General features: G+C 45.3%; 1 protein-coding gene across 1 annotated transcript in view; it reads left to right on the forward strand.

Annotated features, from left to right (window-relative positions):
* GRID2 (glutamate ionotropic receptor delta type subunit 2) overlaps nt 1-22,423 on the forward strand; it is a 2,654,005-nt gene that overhangs the window by 176,228 nt on the left and 2,455,354 nt on the right. The gene's annotated exons all lie outside the window — the stretch shown is intronic.

The raw sequence follows: 22,423 nt of genomic DNA on the forward strand, positions 1-22,423 counted from the left end.
GGCTCAGACCGCAATGTATGTGGCATTGAATTCCAAAGTGAATTCCAAAGTGAATTCCAAACTAAACATTGAAAGGCTGAAATTTGTGGCAAGGAATTTAGCAGCAAATGAAGAACAGAGTATAGAGGCAATGAAAAAGATCAAGAGGACGTACAAGAAAGGAAAAATAAAAAAATAATGGACGTGAGAGAAAGAAGAAAAGAGCAAATGTCACAAAACTCTTTGCATAAAGAAAGACTTAAAATACGTCATTTTGAACAATTCTCATAAAAACTAACCTGTGAGTGGACCCTAGCCCAGAACGCAGTGTGATGTGCATTCATTTGCATTTTTCACCTCCATTAAAAGTTAAAAATGTTGTTATTTATGGTGCCTCTTGCTCAGCTGTAGCACTATGAACATGAGGTGTGTGTGGTTTGTGCAGCAAGTTTTTTTTTGCATGGGAAGCCAGGCCAAGAAAAACAGTCCAAAGGCACCATGGGTAGCAGCGCTTTCACAACACTTCCACCGTTGCTGATACTAATGAGGAGCGGTGTAAGACAGTCCTAAGCCAGCAGGGGACAGGCCCTAAAGCCTGTAATGCTGCAGATCTAAGGCCACTTGTCTGGATACTTAAATGGCTCATTCAGACCTGGAGTGATCACACTTACTAGCGCGTTTTCACACTTTTATTTGTGCGCTTACAAATTCCCTTTGCGTGGCAGGAAGCCACATACTGGGCGGGCTCCCAAGAGCGCGCCTTAGAGGGAATACAGGTCAGCCCTGACAGGAGTGTTGATATTTTTGATTGCACCTTCCCATGAGGCCTTCTGTAGGATTATTAGAACTGTCTTTGACCTCATCAAAGCATACCCATGGGACCAAATTTAAGATTGAACAGTTTGGTGAGAATTACCTATTTCGGATCAGACTCACACTCACACAAGCCAGGAATACCTACCTTTGAAATACTTTGACACACCACGTGTTCTTTATTGCACAATAGGTTCCAGGTTCACATTTTTAATATCAACCTCAATGGCTTGACGTGTAAATGGCATTGGAGGCTGTTTACATGGGTCCACACTTTTGTATATTATCTTGCCAGTGCTTAATTTGAGCTGGTGGTTTCCGGTGCTTGGCACCGGCACTTAATTGACAACACCGCACTTATGACAGTCTGCACATGGTGGCTCTGCCCATCTAAATTGGAGATGAGCAGAACAACAGTTGGTTTGGAATACAATATACATTAAAAAATACTAATACCTGTCTCTCCAGCCACTCCTTTAGCTTTGGGGACCTGGAATAATTGGAACTGCCGCACTTGCAGGCGAGAGAGATGGTTAGTAGTTGCTTGGGCAGTGCCATTGGCAGGGTTAACAGGGACAGTGGGTGGTGCAAGCTGCAGTGGCCTCCTGGTCATGGCCATGGCACTTATTATTTTACAAATTAAGCACTTATCTTCCCTGGTCCGTACGTGTATCTGAACGCACACTGGCAACGTCTACTACTACTGCACAGTTCAATCAGGCATTGTTTACTATTCATATGAAAAAAGTGAGAGTGCCTAACATCCATGAAATGCTTTCCACTGCAGATCACTCTAGCTGTCAGCATGCCTTGCAGAGGAAGTCATGCCTACTAACGACGAAGACCTCTGTGCCCCCAGAGTGCCAGTGCAGTGACTATATCTTCAGTCTTTAATTAGCCTCCATATGGTGAGCATAAATCAGCCCCATGATGTTATTTACACGCTTAATAATGTGTGAGTTACTGAGACTTCACACTAATCATTCCAGATTAAAAGGATTTCCTTGAACACAGCAACACTTACATACTAATATTTTAGAGTAGACATTTTATTTCTAGGGTTTTGTGCAATTCATTGCAGATTCCATTTTTATGCGTTACCTGTTCCTGGTAGATGCCGCTAGCTGGGATGCATCTTTTTTAAGCTGGAATGGCACAGCAGTGGTTGAAATTAAAAATCTCCCAAAAAAAGAGAAAGAAACCACCAAAACTGGGCTTTAGAGTAACAATGTGTAGTTGATTTTTTACAGCATTGATGTGCTATGAATAAAAATGTTCGATGGCACCAATAGTTATTGTTATTATTTTTACAGTAGGATATGGTTATTTCGAATTTATTTAAAATAATGGGGTAAAATCAACTACAGAACACAGTAGTAATATAGAATAATAAAAGCAATATTAGCCATTCATTAACTATTTATTTTCTGCACTCAGCTGCTCACGATACTCATCCAGGGGCCCATATAGCTCCTCAAATGCTGTTTTTTTACCTAGGGCCAAGTATGTATCTAAGTATTATTTTAAACATTTCCAAAGGGAGCACAAGCATGTACATTTTCCCCTCTCCACTGGGAGAATTGCCTCTCAGCATCTCCCACAGGCCAGTCTCTTGCTTTGTTCTGGAAACACACGCTTCTTCACGTTGAGGAATACTTCTATGGCCTCTAAAATAGATGCTGAACTGTATAGGAAACATTGTAGCTCCGGTTTATGTTGGATATACTTGAGCATCTGGTTAAATACCATGGGGCTTATTTACAAGCCCCTTGTGCTGCTGGTGCTTTACTTCTAATATGGGAAAAAGTGACTCACGGTGGCGTAAGGGGCTTGTAAATAAACCTCCCAGTCCTCAAGTGTAGTGACTAAACTCCGTGGGAGGATTCCACGTTATCGGCCTAAAGCTCTCCGAAGTAGGCATTGCCCCACCCGCCTGTAATATAGCGTTCAAGGGACTGAAGCGTACACCACACACATGCACATTTTACGGTATGTAATTCTTAATATATTTTTCCTCTCATAAAAACTGACAACAAGACAGTTGTCACATCACAACTGAAATGCCAGCATGCTATACCCTCAGAATTGCTGTATTGTTTCACAATATTAAGTGTGAAATGGCAAGAAGTTCTTATTTATCTTACACAGCCATCTCCCAGTATAATGCTTCAATTCTCGTAACCCCCCCTAGTGTGTCTTGGCTGAGATATGCATATTAAAACACAAGGTGTTCAGAGATTGAAATAACTTAAAACCTGGCCATTCCCAGAGGCGAAATAGGAGGAGGATCTACAACTCGGCCACACACAGCTGTCTCTGTTAAACTTGATGCAATACTGTGTGCTAAGCATGTTATAATATGTTACACCTTTTTATAATTTGTTAAGCTCTCATTCTGTCATTGAAACTACCTTGTCCACCGCCGGCTATCTGTGCCTGCCTCAGCATGCCATTCCAGAATTCACTGGAATCTGAGATGACTTATGCTAATATATACTGGTTCTCTGGTCCATCTCATATTATATGACTTGGGTGCCACTACGGTGTGCTGGAAGGCTTCTACCAATTTCAATTTAAACATCTCTTATCAAGGTAACATTCTCTTTGCATTGTAATTTGAGACAGTGGAGTCCTGATGTTGCTGCCCATGTGTTTTGAGATCATAAGAACTATCTTACCCTGAGAGTTTGAAACACAGAATAGAACACTTCTAACTTGAGATGCATCAAGAACCCTCAAAGTAAGGTGTTAACCCTATGGACTTGGATGGTCATTTAGGGACTGGAAGCTGGAACCTCAAGTCACCGGTGAGGTGGAGATCCTGTCTCTGCCAACTCATGATAGCCTGCCCAGTCCAAGTACTTTTTCCAAAGATGGACTATACTGGGCGGGCCCCAATCTCATGGTGCATGCTTGGATTTATTTTTCAGAAGCAAACCCTGAAAGCAGGGCCTTGTTTCTAAACAAAAAAGGTCATTGTCCCTAATGCCTTGGCAGACCTTTCCAGGCATATGAGTCTGTACTTCTGCCAAAAGCCTTCTCCTGCATGCCTGTGGATGTCAGAACTGGAAACCAAAACCGCACCATATATAATGCGTAGTGATGCCATGGTCCTGAACGTTCTCAGATGGCTAGCCTACCAGTCCAATTTTGCAATAGCAGAGCAGTTTGAGCCTCCACCATCAGAAAGTAAACTGTTTTCCAACCTGTAACTGAAGTGGGTAGACCAAGCGTGGGTTGGCCGAGTAACTCTCCAATTTTTGGCAGGTTGCGTGTTACTGCCCCAATCAAGTTGAGGCCCTTGGTCCTCATCTTCTTCGATGCCACTGCACTTCAGAGGAGCTTCGTACAACCTTTCATTGCAAAGTAAATGGTAGTTTGAGGGCTGTTGATAGGGCAAGGCATTACTAGATAGAAGCAAACAGGGCAAGCAACCAAAAGGTGCCAGATTGCCCCTCAAAGTATAACATATGGCGACATGCCCAGGGGAGAAGGTGGCTGAAAGCAACTTTACCTAAGGGCACCAACCACTGTAGGGAATGTTTGCAAAACAAACATTGATAAAGTGATGACTGTCTGAAACTTTGTGGTGGTGCGGCACACACAGATATATTTGTAAAACAGTGGTATGTTTACATCTCACTTTGACTGAAAGGGGTAAGTGGCTACGGCCAATCAAACCCAAAATTAAAGGCGAGATAGATTGTTTTGTTACCATTAACATTGATTATATGTTTCATGCATGCCAAATGGATGTCTTATATAAAGATAATCATCAGCACCTGCTCTTGAAAGATTCTAGGGATATTTGTAAGGAAGCATTGTGTGTCAGTGGGTACTATATACAATGCACTCTTAAGCAACCTATATCAATACAACTATTTTAGCAAACTAATTCTATTCAAGACGTATTATTGTCTCATATAAATGCATATTATAGTTGGCTTTACAAGAGTTAAAAAAAGAGGTTTTCTAGAGGGATACATGGCACTGACCTGCCTTCTGGGGTCTGGTTTGCTGCGAGGTTACACAGAGTGCACCCCCTTCAAGGAGTACCTCGAATAAAGAACTCAACAGGCAGTGGAAGAATTTGAAAAAAATAAAACCATGCCACTCAGTCAGGTGTACTTGTCATTTCTGCAAGCATCTCACGAGTGGCTGTTCTACGAGTATGTGGGGACGGTATTTAGAAGACAAGGACATATCATCGCAGTGAATCAGTCCACAACAGGCCACTTATATTAACAATAAAAAGGAATCACTTCAGATTGCCGTGTTGTCACATACTGGAAGTGCGTGCTCCTATCTTTCCAGAATTTTTTTCTTCTATTTTTTTATGTAACTTGAGCTGTGATTGCCTACCCTTCATATCTTATTTCGTTTAAAAACAGCTAAGCCACTTTAAAAACCGTACACTTGAAAAAAAGACTCTTTAAACATATGCTAGGAAAGAACAGCCTCTTAAACCGTTCAAACAAACCTTGAGAGCCAGGAAATGCTTTTACTTTATCCAGACCTTGATTTCATTCTAAGGAGCTCGCCGGCAAGGTTTTAGGCCAAGTGTAAGAAGAACATATCAGAACACTGCAGTGGACAAAGATGAGAACAAGGTAGCTGTCTCCTCAAATGGCAGTAACTTAAATGTAGTTATACCTGGGGATCAAATAACATAATCATGGGACAGCTCCTGAACAAAATATTAAGGGGCAGATTAATGAGGCTGTTGCGCCTCTTTGCGCCGCAATTGCGTCACTTTATTTGACGCAACTGCGGCACAAACAATGCGCCCTATTTACAACGTGACGCATCTAGGAGATGCGTCACGTTGTAAAGCACTGCGCCATAAGGAGGCGTTCCTGCGCAGGGGGGGGGCGTTCCTGCGCAGGAACGCCCCCTGAAAGTGGCTGAGCGAAATCTATGAGATTTCACTCAGTCACTTTCAGGGAAATGCTGCGTCAAAACCCTGCGCCTGCTTGAAGCAGGCGTATGTCTTGACGCAGCATTGTGCAGATGGTGTACCGCCGAGCCTTGCTGGAGCTGCGTCGTGCTTGCGATGCAACTCCAGCAATGCGCCACATTTCCGGCACAGATGCGTCACGCATCTGTGCCGTTTTTGCACCATGGTGCGCCGCATTATAAATGCGGCGCACCATGGGTGGCGGAGCTTTGGCGCACTGTGGCGCACGTTAACTGGCGCATCCCCGGGGATGCGCCAGTTAACATAAATCTGCCCCTATATTCCTGTCTTTTCCGTAAACCACATTACATTATTTGATTCCTGTACGGTTAATATATAGATTTTAGCACTACAAGGAACAGCTGATGTCACAGCCATATACGGGTTTTAAAAACTGGTTGTCCCCTAGTTCATTTTTCATAAATAACTTGAGGCATGTCCCCTCTCTACCTTCACTATGATGATAATGCTTTTTTAAACTTGCACGCTTGAGGTAATTTTCCTATACATTCTACTATATGAAGGCATATCTATAAGAACATTTTTCATGTGAAGTATGGGGAAAGTGATTGGCAGTCTATGTGGATGAAGCATCATAATCCTGATGTGTGTTCTGGCTGAGCCATGCTGATTACATGCAGGACACACAAAGGCTATAAAGATTTCACTAAGGGGAAAATAGGCTCACCTTTGGTGGTTTAGGATGAACAGCAACGCGATCTCCAAGGAATGTGAGCAAAGTGTGTTTGTGCAACAATAATATAAAACATTACCGTATGGATACGAATAACGGATTTCAAAACCAAACTTAATTAAAAGTATAGAAATATGAGAACAATGAAGAAAAATACTGGATCAGGGTTTATAAAGTAAAGGGCAGATTTATGAGTCCCTTGCGCCTCTTTGCGCCGCAATTGCATCACTTTATTTGACGCAACGGCGGCGCAAACAATGCGCCCTATTTACAACATGACGCATCTAGGAGATGCGTCACGTTGTAAAGCCCTGCACCATAAGGAGGCGTTCCTGCGCAGGGGGGGGGGGGGGCGTTCCTGCGCAGGAACGCCTCCTGAAAGTGGCTGTGTGAAATCTATGAGATTTCACTCAGTCACTTTCAGGCCAATGCTGCGTCAAAACCCTGCGCCTGCTTGAAGCAGGCGTAGGTCTTGGCGCAGCATTGTGAAGATGGGGCACCCCGAGCCTTGCTGGAGCTGCATCGCGCTTGCGACGCAACTCCAGCAATGCGTCACCTTTCCAGCACAGATGCGTCACGCATCTGTGGCGTTTTTGCCCCATGGTGCGCCGCATTGTAAATGCAGCGCACCATGGGTGGCGGAGCTGTGGTGCACTGTGGCGCACATTAACTGGCGCATCCCTGGGGATGCGCCAATTAACATAAATCTGCCCCAAAAATTATACTTAAATGTAAGCTATAGAAAAAAGACTTATATTACCAGTTAAACAAAACAAAGTATTACCCGGGACTAGTGACCAAGAAAGGCTGAGTGTGCTAGATTGGATCGGATTAGGTGCTTTCTGTCCGTCAAAGTTTTTAGACTGGGTTCTAAGATCTGAAACAAAAATCAGCCCAGCCGAATAAATTATAGTCTGTATTTGGAATGCAATGCAACACTTTGAAAACTCTCACTGGAAGTCATCAAGTCACAGCCATCAGTGACAGAAAGCTTTAAAGGGGACGATGGGTCTTTCAGGTATTGATTATTATTATTATTATTATTAATCGGGTTTTGTAGAGCGCAAACAACCCAGAGGCCTCGTAGCGCTAAGTACCGTCATACTAAAAGAAAAGAAATGGGAAGCATTCCTTTGGGTGGTTCTTTTTCTGCAGGTTTCCAGGAGCTTGGCCAGTGGAGCTCAAAATCATACACATTTGGGGGCATGTTACGCCAAAATTAGTAATGCCGCGCTCCATCAGTTTCAAAACTCAGGAATGTGCCGTATTTACAAACATATGACGCAGCCCTGCTTTTCCACTAGTGCTTAAAAAAACTCCTAATGCCAGCGCAGGCCCCCTTGCACCATGTTGCAAGTATGGCACTGCAGTGGTGATTGTTTATGTGCGGGAAAGGACACTTTCCTGCACATAAACAATCTGACCAGTCAATTTGCTGTTTCTATGAGTGCTGCAGAATACAGCACACAAGGAAAGAACAAAACACAAGGAGAAATACAAAATTTCTTCTCTTGTTTCCTGTTTAAGGCCAGGTTTTCCCTGGTGAAAGTTTTGGTGCTGTCCCATACCTTCCTTGTATGCTTGTAGGCTAGTGTCAAAAAGCAAAATAATGTTGTGGTAGAGCATCCACTGCAACACCCATAGCTTGCCCCTTTCCCTCTAAGTGCTGTGTAAATAGGGGCATTATTCACAAGGCGGTGTTAAGCCACCTTAAGTAGCTTAATGCCGCCTAGTAAATTAGGCGAAGGACTAAACGTCACCAGAACGCCTGAAAAAGTGATGTTTTGGTGGCATTAACTCCTTGTAAATATGGCCCTTGGTTGTATGCCTCAATCTGAAGCTTTTTTGCGTAACTAAAATCTTTACATAGAGGGTGACTTCTCTTAAATTTGACTAAATCATACTGTAGCTGCACAATGGTTTTCAAAAACTTGAAAAGAAGTTTCTTTTGTTCCACAAAAACTTCAACAAATTCAACTTTTTCACCCAGAGTATTTTTTCGGTCACATTATGGGTTTTGGTTAGTTCTGTACTGGTTCCAGTGAAGACAGTTCTTTAGATACGGTCTCCTCCAACTGGCATATGTCGGCAGACTTTTCCAAAAACTTGTGATTTAACTGTGCATTCTGAAATTACTTCGAAGGCTTTGCTACATTCAAGAACTCCTCAGCCGCTCCTTCTTCAAACACCACATAGCGGGTCCCCCAACAAGTTGTCTACAATTGACTAACTTATCTATAGTCCTAGAGACCTCCTCAGAAATTAGGGCCTGATTTAGGGTTTGGCAGATGCAGAACATCCACCATAATAAAGCGAATATAGAGGTATATGCACAATAAATAAAACCAGTGAAACATTAGCCACTTTTTGTCCTCCATCTGTCAAACTCTGCATCAGAATAATACAAAAAGTGATGGATGGAATGCATGGATTAATCTCAGTTACTGGTAAATTCTGAGGTCTGCATCCCAGTCCATTGTTATTTTGCACACCATACCACCTCGGTTTAGGTCTAGCCATGTGCAGATCAACCTTGACCCTGTTCCAATAGGAACAGTCCCACCCAAACTACCAGGCCAGGTTCTCCCTGAACTGGAAATTAGATAATATAATATTATATGTAGTAGTATTACTAGTAATAGTAGCCACAACATCTTACAACGCTACAGATAAGAGGAGGGCCGCTAGTCTTCTTTCACCTGCTCGCTGGTGAAAGGGATGAAGGAGAATGACAGCAAGACCAAACAATGTAATTTGGGAACACTATACGCTTAAAAGATTAATTTAAATATTTATCATCAGGAATTTGGCTGTGATAATGTTTGAATATTGATGTGTCAGATTTAACAAAAGCAAACCTGAAAAAACAATGTATCTTAAACTAAATTATATTGGCTAATAGTGATCTGGTGGGCTAAAGGTTCACCCATATATGGTGGAGGGCCTTTCTGGTGTAAAATATACGGCGATATTGTCAAAGAAAATATCTATTGGCTGCATATGGCTAAAAATCTTGGCTGACGTCCTGACACTGCATCCAGTTTAATTGCCAAATATGGTCCGGGTTTAAATACATGTGGAGAAAAACAGCAGTAAATATAGTTTTTAAAAATAAACTAACTGCAACCTTGGCCATGAAAGCAGTGTTCATCTACAGTAATATTAAGATATGTTCATGGATTGAATTGATGAAAATATGTCTGTGTTGGATAGCGCCTTTAAGCTACCAGATAAATCTGGTAACAGTAGGTTCCAAGGGTTTGATGAGGGTTACAAAAGTAATCTGGAATTTAATTTTAGGGGAAATATACAGCAAATATGCCTGCACTTGATTTGGCAGGTAGACATATAGTACTTCTGAAGGACAGTGTGGCAATGGCCAAAGTAGAGGTTGCATTGGAATGAAAGCTCTTCACAAGTCTATTTAGTTAATAACTCACATTGATTAGACTGCACTATGGCAACTATCATCAGAATACAAATATAGACAACCTGTGAAACTCTGATGGTATACCTTCTGAAACCTATTTTAACTTCATGCTATACATCTGAGATTTTTTTTAAACCTATATGCATTCCCCAATTGAGGTGATCAATTCAGACCCCATTCACCTATCCATCTACACAAGCTTACTTTAGGAATTGCATGCTGTAGGCCAGTTCCCCGTGAATGCCGTAGGCACTGGGAACTGAAACTCCATGAGAAGTTCATGTATAAATAGTGAGGCAGGACTGGAGCTGCCAATATCCTGACCATATTGAAGGCCACCAGACAAAGTTTACCTGAATAGAACTTAGGGGCCGCCCGGAAAGCATTCCTACCGAATCAATGCCAGAATGCTTTCAAAACGACTCAAATTGAGAGAGTCCGACTGAGCGATTTGTATGCATCCAGATACAATTTGGGCAAACTACTATTGACTTCAATGGGAGCCTGTGTTTCGAACTAACACACAGGCTCCCATTGAAAAAAGGTATGGTTGGAGAAAATCCTGCACCCTGCAGCGGGCACCCCTTGGGGCCTGCCACATTGTGCATGTTTAAAAAGGGGGGGTCCCTTGGTTACCCCCATGGACCCAATTCAGAAGGCCCCAGGCCCTGGGTGGGAACGGATTCGGAATGGCTGTCCGAAACAGTCACCGTAATTGCTCGCTCAGAAACCAAATTCATACAGCTGTATGATTCGGCTCTGAAAGACCTGTCCGAATGCCTTTCGGTACCGATTCGGACAGCCCTTACAGTTTATGGGCATCGTAGTCAGTCGTTGGGAACTGTATACGATTCGGTGGGAAACAATGTTTCCAAATTGGATTTGGCAAACCCGAATCCAATTCAGAGCCCCTCTGAACGGCATTGTAATCAATGAGTTTAATGAAATGAAAAATCTTATTTAGAGTTAGTGGTGTGGAAGAAAACTTCTGCTCCACCTCTCTGTGCAGAGTTCTGGAAACCGCTCCCTTACCATTGGTAGAGCCCTAGACAGCTTCAGTAGCAATACCTGCTCATCAAGTGGTTTGTTCACCACAAGACTACTGGGACACAGTGACAGTCATCCAGCTATACTGAGGGCTGGAAAAAAGTGCCATAGACATTGGTACAATTTACTTTTTGTTCAGAATAAACAAGTTTGGGCTTATGAAGTACATAAACATTAGTACAGGTTTTACATGTTTTACACCCTTACTAATGATTATGAATGATCGCGGTGATGAATGCATAGCGGTGCATGAAAAATGATTGTTGACACCAAATCATACTTTCCTAGAGGCCTATAACTTTTCTTACTTACCAGAATTTTACACATAATATTCTTAAGTATTCTATTCTTGTATGTAAATCATCACTAATCTTTTTAGGCTAATATTAGGTGCGAATCCAGAATATGGATTAGGAAATATCATTGTACCTTAATATTGTAGCCAAAATAACAAGGGTAAAAAATATCAACAAGTAAGAACGTATATGTGCCTTGACTATATATGAATATATATCCTTAAGGTGCCCAGATGTGGCGCTAAGAATACTAAATCTATACTTCTTTATATGCACTCACATTTCAATATTCTTTTCCTTGGTGTTTTGGCTAAGATAATTAATGATATTACAAAATCATTTTTCAACACTGCAACCTTATTTTTCTCATTATAATAAAAATTATTAGAATTAGTAGTATTATCTTTTTTTATTATTAATAATATAACTGTTGTTGTTTTCCTGCTGTTACCAATACCAATACCACTGCTAATAATGCTGGTAGTGTGACTAATACTAGCATTAATAACACTGTAAATTATTATTATATTTTTACAATTTATTTATACTCAGAATTGATTCATTTAAACAAAATCAGTAGCTTTTTCTGATTTTGAAAACCATTAGTAAAACAACATAACATTTCAGTTTTATAGTATGTAAGAAGTGCCCCGAACATATGTGGATTTGTTTGACTAATATAACCAATAGGTTCAGATTCATGAAGCAGTGATCACATGTTGGTAAAGGGCCATTTGCCAAAGCACACTCGAGGTCACAGTTTCGAATGGGACCTGCAGCCAGGAAGAGGGCAGGACAACAAGTTAGGTTGCTGTGCTGAAGTCTTTGACCAAGTTCTCAGGGCCTCATTTCTGAAAAGTGCTGCATCACTTGGAAAAATCTGTGATGCAACATCTTCATAGCACCATCCTTGTGACACCATGGATACACCGTATTTATACAATGGTGTTCCATGTAGCATGGATTGCACAGATATGTCAGGAATCCTGATGTATCTGGTGGCGCAGTAATGACGCATTGCTAGAGTGTGTCGGTAAATGGTTGCAACTCCAGCAATTTGTCATTACCCATGGGGCAAGTCCCATGTAAAAGGCCCAGCATCACTCCTTATGCCAGCTTGAAGCAGGCATGGGGATTGTGATAGAGTCAAGTTGTAGGAGTGTCACAGTGAATTCTCATAGATATCACTTTGCCACTCCTACAAGGCTTTTTTAAGTGGGAATGCCCACCCTGCATACATTATACAATATGCAGGTATAATGTAGCAAAGAGCTTTACAAAGTGACACATCTGCCTAGATGCATCACTTTGTAGATAGGGCACAGTGTGGCGCATTGTTCATGCCACAGCAGCATCACAAAAAATATATGCAATGGCAACGCAAGCCGTCATAAATAGGGGCCTTAATGTATACCATGCCACAAGCATGTACCCCTAGTTTCTGTTATGTATTGACTTCTATGAGCAATGTGATCATCACAACAGAGGCATGCGGATCATAATGAAAATCTGTAATCCACTCCTCATGTATGTGATTAGTGATGTTGCACAGAGTCTGCACACTGCCTGCATTGTCCCATCCCCAGCTGCAAAGACATTGTATGTCAGGACTATCATGGGGGTTGGAAGATGTGCTTGAAGCAGGTTTTAGTGCATCTCTTTGTGTACACAGTATGCACTGGATGCTGGACCTTCTTCACAAGCTAGTATGCCACAATTGAAACATTTATTAGTAGAGCAAGACAAGTGTGCATGAGCCAGATTGCACATAAGCATCACATTTTTCACATGCACAACTTATCTTTATGAATTAATTTTTTGTTTGGCACTAGCATAGATCAGGGGGAAATGTATATGTCTCAGTCAACATACCATGCCATTTAGCTCATGCTTCGGATGCAAGCAAACATATCCTATACATCCTTCAGTAAGTGCTTGGGCAATAGTAATTGTCATTGTCTAAAAGTAGGATCTGCTTTTATGGTTACCCCCACGTTTTGCCTGTTGCTATGCTGATTCTGACTTGTCTGACTAGCTTCCTCTCCACTTCAGGAGGGCTGCTATTGGCAGTCGGTCGGGCCCCAAAGGGGCCCCGGGGACGGCATTAACGGCTGGGCCACGCGGCTTGGGTGTCTAGGAGTGGCAGAGGGAGGGGAGCCACCTGCATTATCCAACAGTGAGATTGCGCTAGCAGTCAGCTCACCCTCACTTATTCTACAAGAGGGGGGCCCTCTGCCTGCTGAGGCCTCCATTGGTGGATTGAGGGGCCCGGATCGAAGGTGCTTCCCCGTGGGAGACGGATCGGGTCCCTGACCAGCCTGTTGGGTGCGTACATGGAGGGAGTTCCCGCGTCGGTGGCTGGCCCAGCTTGGTCTGAATCTGCGGTCTGCCCGCTGAAGGTGGCCATGACGAGGGACAAGGGCAGTGGTGGTTCCATGAAACATGGGCTTATAGATAAATTCATTGGTCCGGGAGCAGCGGCGGATGCCGCGGGGGGCCAGCAGGAGGCCGTACCAGATAATGAGACCCTGATGGCGGAAATCAACCAATCCAGGGACATGCTTGATGCCAAGATTGGAGCTGTAGGCTCGGACATTATGGTGCTACGACACGATCTGCGTAATGCTGTGTCCCGCATCACTGAGACTTAAACTCGCATTTCAGGTGTGGAAGATGATGCCACGGTCCTGAAGCAAAAAGTGGCAAGCATGGAGAACATCCAGAAGGGCCTGGTGCTCTGAGTTGAGGATGCAGAGGGGTGAGCCCGGCGGAACAACCTGCGTTTTGTTGGATTTCCGTAGGGCTGCAAGAATGGCAACATGGGACGCTTCCTCACACAATGGCTGGAAAGCTTGCTCCCTCCTAACACCATGTCCTGGTGTTTCGTTGTGGAGCGATAATCAAGGAAGTGAGCAACCCGGAATACCCTTGAGGGCTTGGGTAATGAAAGTAGAAGGGTAAAATTGCCTTCAAGGGACTTATTCAGTCTATATTTGTTAGTTGAAATTATTCTAGAAAGGATCAATGGATCATCCTTGGGGTGAATTAATCAAAACTGATCAATTTATATAATCAACATATAACATATAAACAAAGACACAAGGTGTATACGAAAAGGGTTTTATCAAATAGTTCATTAAATCAACTTCATATACAGATAAATAAACAAATAAGATTTTAGGACTGTGGGTACACATATAAATAAATTGCTAAGTGACTCAACAGAACCTAAAAAACACCTATCCCAAAACACATTGAGTAAAACAAAGAGGGGGATGAGATGTATTGTCATCTCATGTACATCTCATCCCCCTCTTTGTTTTACTCAATGTGTTTTGGGATAGGTGTTTTTTAGGTTCTGTTGAGTCACTTAGCAATTTATTTATATGTGTACCCACAGTCCTAAAATCTTATTTGTTTATTTATCTGTATATGAAGTTGATTTAATGAACTATTTGATAAAAACCTTTTCGTATACACCTTGTGTCTTTGTTTATATGTTATATGTTGATTATATAAATTGATCAGTTTTGATTAATTCACCCCAAGGATGATCCATTGATCGTTGTGGAGCGGGCAGATTCAGAAACCCCCTGTGGGGGCCCGTCCACGGCCGGTGATTGCAACACTCCTGAACTATTTTGATCGCAACGCCATACTGAAGCAGGCCTGGGCCAAAGAACCTCTGCTACATGACAATCACTGCATCCTGATATTCCCGGACTATACACGTCTAGTGCAGCAGCAATGCCAATCATTCATGGCAGCGACTGGGAGACCTTAAGATCCAGTATGCCCTCTTATTCCCAGATCGCCTGCGAGTGGTGTACCAGTCCAGCACCCACTTCTTTGATACTCTGGAGGAGTTGTTCAAAGGGACTGATGAAACTGTACGAGTATGAGTGCACACGCCACCTGGGCTGGAGTCGAACTCATCATTGAGCGAGGCGCCGTCAAAAAGGTCCCGAGGGCAGTGCTGGAAGGGGAACAGAAGATCTCAATCCCAGCGGTGCTCCATGTCTTGCGGAGCCTCCTCCCAGGGGGGTCCTGCTTCTAGGCATCAGTCATTGGATCCTTAATTTCTGTCGTCAAAATGGTGCCGAGGTGTTCCTCTATTTGGACTGTGTGAATGCTTGACTTACCTGGATGGAGGGAGTCTATATGTGGGCTGAATCCCCTCCTGTCTGGAACTTTTGGGGGAGTGGGCCCGGAAGTTATGGGCTGTAAGTTGGGGATCCATTGGCAGGGGCAGCCCTCTTCCCCCCTGTTGGAAGCTAGATGACAATCCTACCGCGACAAGTACTTCAGCGTTTTTGAGGTATGGGGTGGGGGGTTTGTTGTGGAGGGGTTTGTTTTGGGGTACGAGTTGCACTTTCCTGCTGGGTCCACCATGATACATGCGCACACCACCAGGACCTCTCATCCGATTTATGGTAATGCCCATTGCCCTGTGGCTGGTCAATCTGTAGGGGGTCAGGTCTCCCCAGGTTCCCTGCACATTGTCAGCTGGAATGTGCGCTGGCTCTTAGAAAAAATTAAGTGTGGGGATGTACTTCATAAGGCAAAAAGAGGGCCAGGACCGATATCCTTTTATTACAGGAAACTCACCTGATGGGTTCCAAGGTTCTGTGTCTACAACACTATGGGTTTCAGCAGGTGTTCCACGCCAGGTTCACGCAGCACTCCAGGGGGGTTGCGATCCTGGTGCACTGCAGGGTCCCATACGTACATGTGCATCAATGGGTTGATATGCAGGGGCGCTACTTATTTATCTGGGGCACGATTGGGGATGACCCCCTAATGCTGGGTTGTGTGTATGCCCCCCCTTACAGTGGTCTTTGGTGGAGCGGTTGCTTTCCCTATGGGCTGACATGCCGGATATTGCCTCTGTGGTGTGTAGAGACTGGAATGATGTGATGGACATGGGAAAAGAGAGAAGCAGGGCTGGTGGGGGTTTGGGTGGTGGCCAGCCCATGAAATTGCACTCTTTGGAGTCAAGCCTCGACTTAGTGGACACATGGCAGCGCATGCATGGGGACAAACAGGAGTTTACTTACCTTTCGGCGGTTCACAAGTCATTCTGTAGGATCAACTACTTTATTGTTCCCCGGGCAATTGCTGCCAAGGTGGTGTCTGCTGAGATTCTCCCCTGGGGGCTCTATGTTATGTTATGTTATGTTATTTATTTATTTATATAGCGCTCGGCTACTCAAAAAGAGTGTCCCGGCGCTTTATTGGAGAAAGGAAAAACTGCGGCAGAATAACATAACACCAAACAAAAGAAAACCACCGGGGAGAGTGACCACTCCCCGGTGTCTGTTGAGCTGCAGATGGGCAGGGGACAGCATCTCTTCTGCTGGCGCCTCTCGGTATGGAATTTGCAGAATGATGAATACGGGAAACACATGAGGGAGGCTATCACCCACTATCTTGCCATCAACAAGGGGTCGGTCTCCAGTGCTGTGACATTGTGGAAAGCACTGAAGCCTACTCTAAGTGGGGTGGACATAGCCTGGTGTGTGGTGGCCCGCAAGAAGGGCAGGGATGAATTGGTTCGGGCGGAGGCTGCAGTGGAGGCGCTCGAGCGTCAGAGCTGGGAGGCAGGTGAGTAGCAGGCAGTGCGACAACTGATCCTGGTGCAGCAGTCCTATGCCTCTCTCCTGATGGATGAGGCCAGGCAGATTTGGCTGGCAACGCTTAGCAGGATATGTCAGTGGGGGGACAAGTCTGGCAGGATGCTACATCGGCTCTGCCAGGGCGCTCTTTACTCTCAGGCCCTCCCGGTGGTGCTGGATGAGGTGGGGGCACTGATGACGGACCCTATTGCCATAGCAGAGAGCTTTGCCGCGTATTATGCGGACCTTTACGCCCCTCGGGAGTGATTACCGGAGGCTACAGTTGACAAGTTCATAGCGGATCTCCTGCTCAAAGCGGTGTTGGATGAGACGCGTCAACACTGGAGCTCCCCCTGACGGATGAGGAGTTGGGCAAGGACCTGGGAGAGCTCAACTCAGGGAAAGCACCGAGACCTACCGGGTTCCCAAGCGAGTTCTTTCGACTGTACAACCTACAGCTAGACCCTTATTATTGGGCGGCGTTAGAGGAAGCCAGGGAAGCAGGCAGGCTCCCCCCAGACTGGAGACATGCAGAGGTGGTGGTGCTCCATAAGCCCTGCCGCCCCCCTGGAACAACACGCCTCCTACCACCCCATCTCCCTCCTAAATGTGGAGGCCAATGTTTTGGCCAAAGCATTGGCTAACCGCCTCTTTCCTCACATTTCAGCACTGGTCCAACTGGACCAGGCCGAGTTTATGCCCCAGAGGGTGACAAGGCATAAAATAAGGCAGGTACATGTGGTGATGGTGGCTATACGACAGACTGGGGAGCCGGCTCTCCTACTAGCAGACATGGAAAGGGCATTTGATTCCCTGAGTTGGGTCTATATATTCGCCCTACTACATAGACTCAATTTTGGCCCACGATTTCTCTCATACTTGCTATATACTGATTTGACGGTGTCGGTACGGGTAGCAGGAGCGGTTTCATCCAGCTTCCTTATCAGACGAGGCACCAGACAGGGTTGCCCCCTGTCACCGTATTTATTTGCCCTCGCCATGGAGTCCTTGGTGGCCTGGGGGCGCATTGACACACAGCTTAGGGACTTTGAGTGGGCCTGGGTCTGTCTGACAGGATCGCATTATCTGCGGATGATGTCCTTTTTGTCCTTACAGCATTGGATAGATCAGGGCCACGGCTTCTGGAGATCCTGCAAATATTCGAAGAATTGTCAGGACTGTTTGTCCCCATAAATCCACACTGTGTGTTCTGGGAGACCGGGTGAGAGTGGGCACATAGGTGTCTGTGATTCAGGTGGCAGTGGTGGGCCTCAGGTACCTTGGGGTATTTCTGGCAGATGTGCCGGTTATATCTTGGGAGCGTAACTTGGTACCGATTTGGCAGCGTGTTCATGCGGATATAAATACCTGGTCACGTATGCCCTTGACAATATATGGCAGATCAGTAATTTTTAAAATAGTTGTGCTCCCTTGTTTGCTCCAGCTACAGAATCACCTTTACCAGATCGCATCTAGATCGTTCCGGCTGGTGCGCATATGCTTTCTCTCCACATACTGCGGAGGACTCGCAACATCGGATATCCTCTCATATTACCAGGTCTCGCATTTATTGGTCCTCAATGAGTGGTGATATGGGAATAGGGGGGACCCGGTTTATGCATTGGTGTGGCGACATATGGGCCCCCACACACGCCACACTATTCTTTATTCAGTGCCGTTGGGGGGTGCACTGCCAAAAGTCACGCAGGAAGTATTTCAAATCTGGCTGCAGTCGCTGAATAGAATGGGGTGGTGGAATACCCTGATCCAAGAAACTCCTTTATGGCACAATGGGCGCCTGCCTGACCTGGTGGCCCTGCAGGGCTTTCGGGACAGGGATGCTATAGGCATCTTGACCCTGGGGGATGTCGTGAGGGATGGGTCACTCAAGTCCTTCTGAGATTTGCAGGGGGAATTTTGTATGCCCCGGTCCCAGTTCTTTCGGTACCTCCAACTCCACCATGCACTTTCCTCCAGTTTGGAGGTCCTGGAATCTCTCCCAGAATTTAGCCCGTTGGAGGCAAAAGTCTTCATGGGGGATTGGGAGATGAAGAAGATCTCCTGAATCTACCAGTCCCTAGTCACTCACTGCTCCCCCACACTTCAGAAGCTTCGGGGGGTATGGGAAGAGGATGTGGGTATGCTAGAGGGGGAAGACTGGATGGAGGTCCTAGCCGCCCCCCGGGGAGCGGCTATAGCGATGTGTCTCCACCTCATTCAATTCAAATATTTACATCGGGTCTACTTCACTTGGGTTCGACTGTGGTGGGCGGGATTGATTTCCTCCCTGAAATGTCTTTGTTACGGCCGGGAGGACGGCACATTCTTACATACTGTCTGGCAATGTCTATCCCTTGATTGCTTCTGGAGGGGGGTGTTTTCCCGTCTGTCAAAGGTCCTGGGGTGGACACTCCCATGTACACCACAGTTCACCCTATTACATGTCATGGAGTGTATTGGGGTAATGTATACATAAGGCATCTTATTCAACTGGGCCTAACATTTGTGAAACGTGATATATCCAGGGGGTGGTAGGATTCACGGGCCCATTCAGTGGCTGCCTGGATAAATGGCCTGGACTTTTGCATGGGGCTGGTACAGCCAATCTTTGTTACCAGGGGTTGTCCAAGTAAGCACTACAAAATATGGAAGCGGTGGGCGGATTATCGGGGTCTGTGGCTGGAACCTCCTATTGTTGCGGACAATCTCCCAGTGGAGTGATGGCTAGGTTTAGTGGGATGGACCTGGTGTGGGGGGGTGAAAAGGGAGCGTGCGGTGTGTGTACTCATGCTGATTTTGTTATTTATTAACTGCTAGTGGACTGGACTCAGTGGACTTTGTGCGACACAGGAGGGATGTGGGGGGGTGTTCCTTAATATCCTAATGGACACATTATGTCAGGTGTTATGGCCCTTCAACATATGTGCAATTTGACAATAAAATCTGTTTAAAAAAAATCCACAATACGGTACTAAAAATATGACTTTCAAATGGGAGAAATAGTTCTGTTCAAAGCAAATTGCAGATGCAACACTTTTCACACAAAGTACCGTGGATGCGTTGTGCACACAAACAAAAAGGGTCACAGAGAAGGTGATGCATCAGTTCCTTACACACAGGGAAGGTGAGGCCTCAGTTCCTTGCTTTGGGAGAGGTATGCGTCAGTTCCTTACTGCTGTGCAGGGGAGGTGATGCATCGGTTCCTTACCGGAGAGAAGGTGATGTATCGGTTTCTTACTGCATGGGGAGGTGATACGTCAGTTTCTCACTGAGTACCCCAACTATGTGACAGACCTGGTGCCTCAATGCGTTGCGTGGGGATCTGGTCTCTCGCAGCCACACAGCAGGGCTTGCGTTGGAATCGATGCAGTGATCTTGGACTTCGGAAATCAGTTCACCCGATGTGGCATGCTGTGATTTCTCGAGCCACGGGTAGGCGCTGTGTCGGTTCCTTCGGCGATGCTTGAGAAACAGGTACGGATGCTTTGCCCTTCTCGTTGTTGTGTTGCTTTTCCAGCTCCCAACATCCACAGCAACCTCCAGAGGCCTAGAACAGCTACAGGCACCTCTAGTCAGGTCAGAACTCCCAGCAAGTAAGTTCAGGGGAGCTGGGGGTGAAGTCTTTGTGTTCCTCAGACTTCAGAACAGGAGGCAAGCTCTTCTTCAAGCCCTAGGAGATCTTCCTCAAGTAGGGGACACAGCACACAGCACACAGCAAATTCCTTTTCCCTTTCCTTGGCAGAAAGTATCCACTCCAGGCCAACCCCAGACAGCAAACAGCACAGGGGCAGTATTCCTCCTCAGCAAAGTTTCCTCTTGATTCCCAGAAGTGATCTAAAATTCTGGGGTCTGGACCCCTCTTTTTATAATACAAAATCCTTTGTTCTCTGTGGCAGAGACGCTCTTTGCCCAGCCAAAACCAGTGCTGTCCTCTCTGGTGCAGCTCCCTGGGAGGAGGTGGAGACAGCATTGTCCTTGGCAGGTGTGAAAGAAATCTCCTCCCCCTACTCTGAATTTCGCAGGCAGTTGAAGACGTTCCTATTCCCAGCTAGTTAAGTCGCGCACACGCAGGCTCGGTTCTCAGTGCTGGGAGGCCTTATGGTAGCCATGCGCTTTATAAGTTTCATTTTCATTTCATTTAATTTCAATGCAGCCAAGGTCTATTCAGCCCAGCCCTGAAGTGCCCTGGAAAGTCAGGACACACCTAACTCTCCAAGTGGCTGTCTGAACAGAATGCACATCCCCAGCACCTGCCACTCCAAACCAGACAGTCAATACACACCCTAGCAGAGGCACACTGGATGGTTAGGCAAGAAAATGCCTACTTCCTAAAAGTGGTATTTTCAAACCCAGAATGTAAAAATCACCCTCAATAAAAGATGCATTTTAACATGCTGAGTTCAGGCATATCAAACTTTATATTCATATTTTGTTCCCATGGGCAGTAATGCTCACAAGATATTATAAGTTAACTCCCTATTCTATCCAATGGGACAGATAGCCTTGCAATAGGGACACAAGAAATTGTCCTACCTTTCACATACAATGCTCCCTGCCATCAGGGGTACCTTGGGCCTACCTTAGGGCTGACTCACATGTAAGAAAAGGGAAGGTTAGGGCCTGACAAGTGGGTGCACTTGCCAGATCTACATGGCTCTACTAGACTGCACGCAGGCACAACACTGGCAGGCCTGAGAACTTGTTGTAAGGCTGCTTGTGTAGGTGGCACAGTCAGTGCTGCAAGCCTACTAGCAGCATTTGGTTTACAGGCCCTGGACACACACAGTGCACTATACTAGGGACTTAACAGTAAACCAAATAAACCATTAATGGAAACATCAATGCATAACAAAAATTGACAAAGGGAGCAATTACACTTTGGCCCTGAACAGCAGTGGCACCGTGCCCAAAGCATATAGACCAGCAAAAACGAAGTCCAACACACAGCAAAAACACAGGAGTCAAAGGCAAAAATACAGGGGAAACCCACGCCAATAATGCCAGATCTAACAGGTATCCTGTCCCTGTCACAGGGAGGATTCACCACCTCCCAGACAGGGTTTCGTGCAATAGGGTCCATGTAGGGTGCTTGCCAGTGCAACTCAGGCTGCTTAAGAGGCACATTTGTTGCCCTCCTTTCAATTTCCAGTTCTAACCAGGTCAGGAAATCATTGGATCCCGCTCTGGCACAAAACTGGGCAAAGCACATTGGAGTATCCTTCCCACTGTCCAAATGCATCTCTGGGAGGGAACCCTGATTAGTCCCAACCCTTTCCTTAGGGTACTTAAGGACTTACCTCTAGGTGGGTGCCTAGATTCATCATGGGATTCAATTCAGCTCCATCTCCACTTCAACTTTGACCATCTGTACATTCTGTCCGAGTCATTCTGATTGTGCCAGACTGATCGCATCGTCCTTTGCTTAAGACATAGACTGCAACTGAGAAGACTCTGTCTGCTCCAGACCTCATCATCCTGCAACCCACTGCACCATCAGTGTCCGTGTTCTATACAGGGGAACGTGGACATCTAAAGACATCCAAATGAATCTCCCCTGTAGTGAAGGAGTCATTTCCCTGCATCTGCATGCAA

Source organism: Lissotriton vulgaris, chromosome 3_1, assembly GCF_964263255.1.
Source record: "Lissotriton vulgaris chromosome 3_1, aLisVul1.2, whole genome shotgun sequence".
In the NCBI taxonomy this organism is placed as follows: Eukaryota; Metazoa; Chordata; class Amphibia; order Caudata; family Salamandridae; genus Lissotriton; species Lissotriton vulgaris.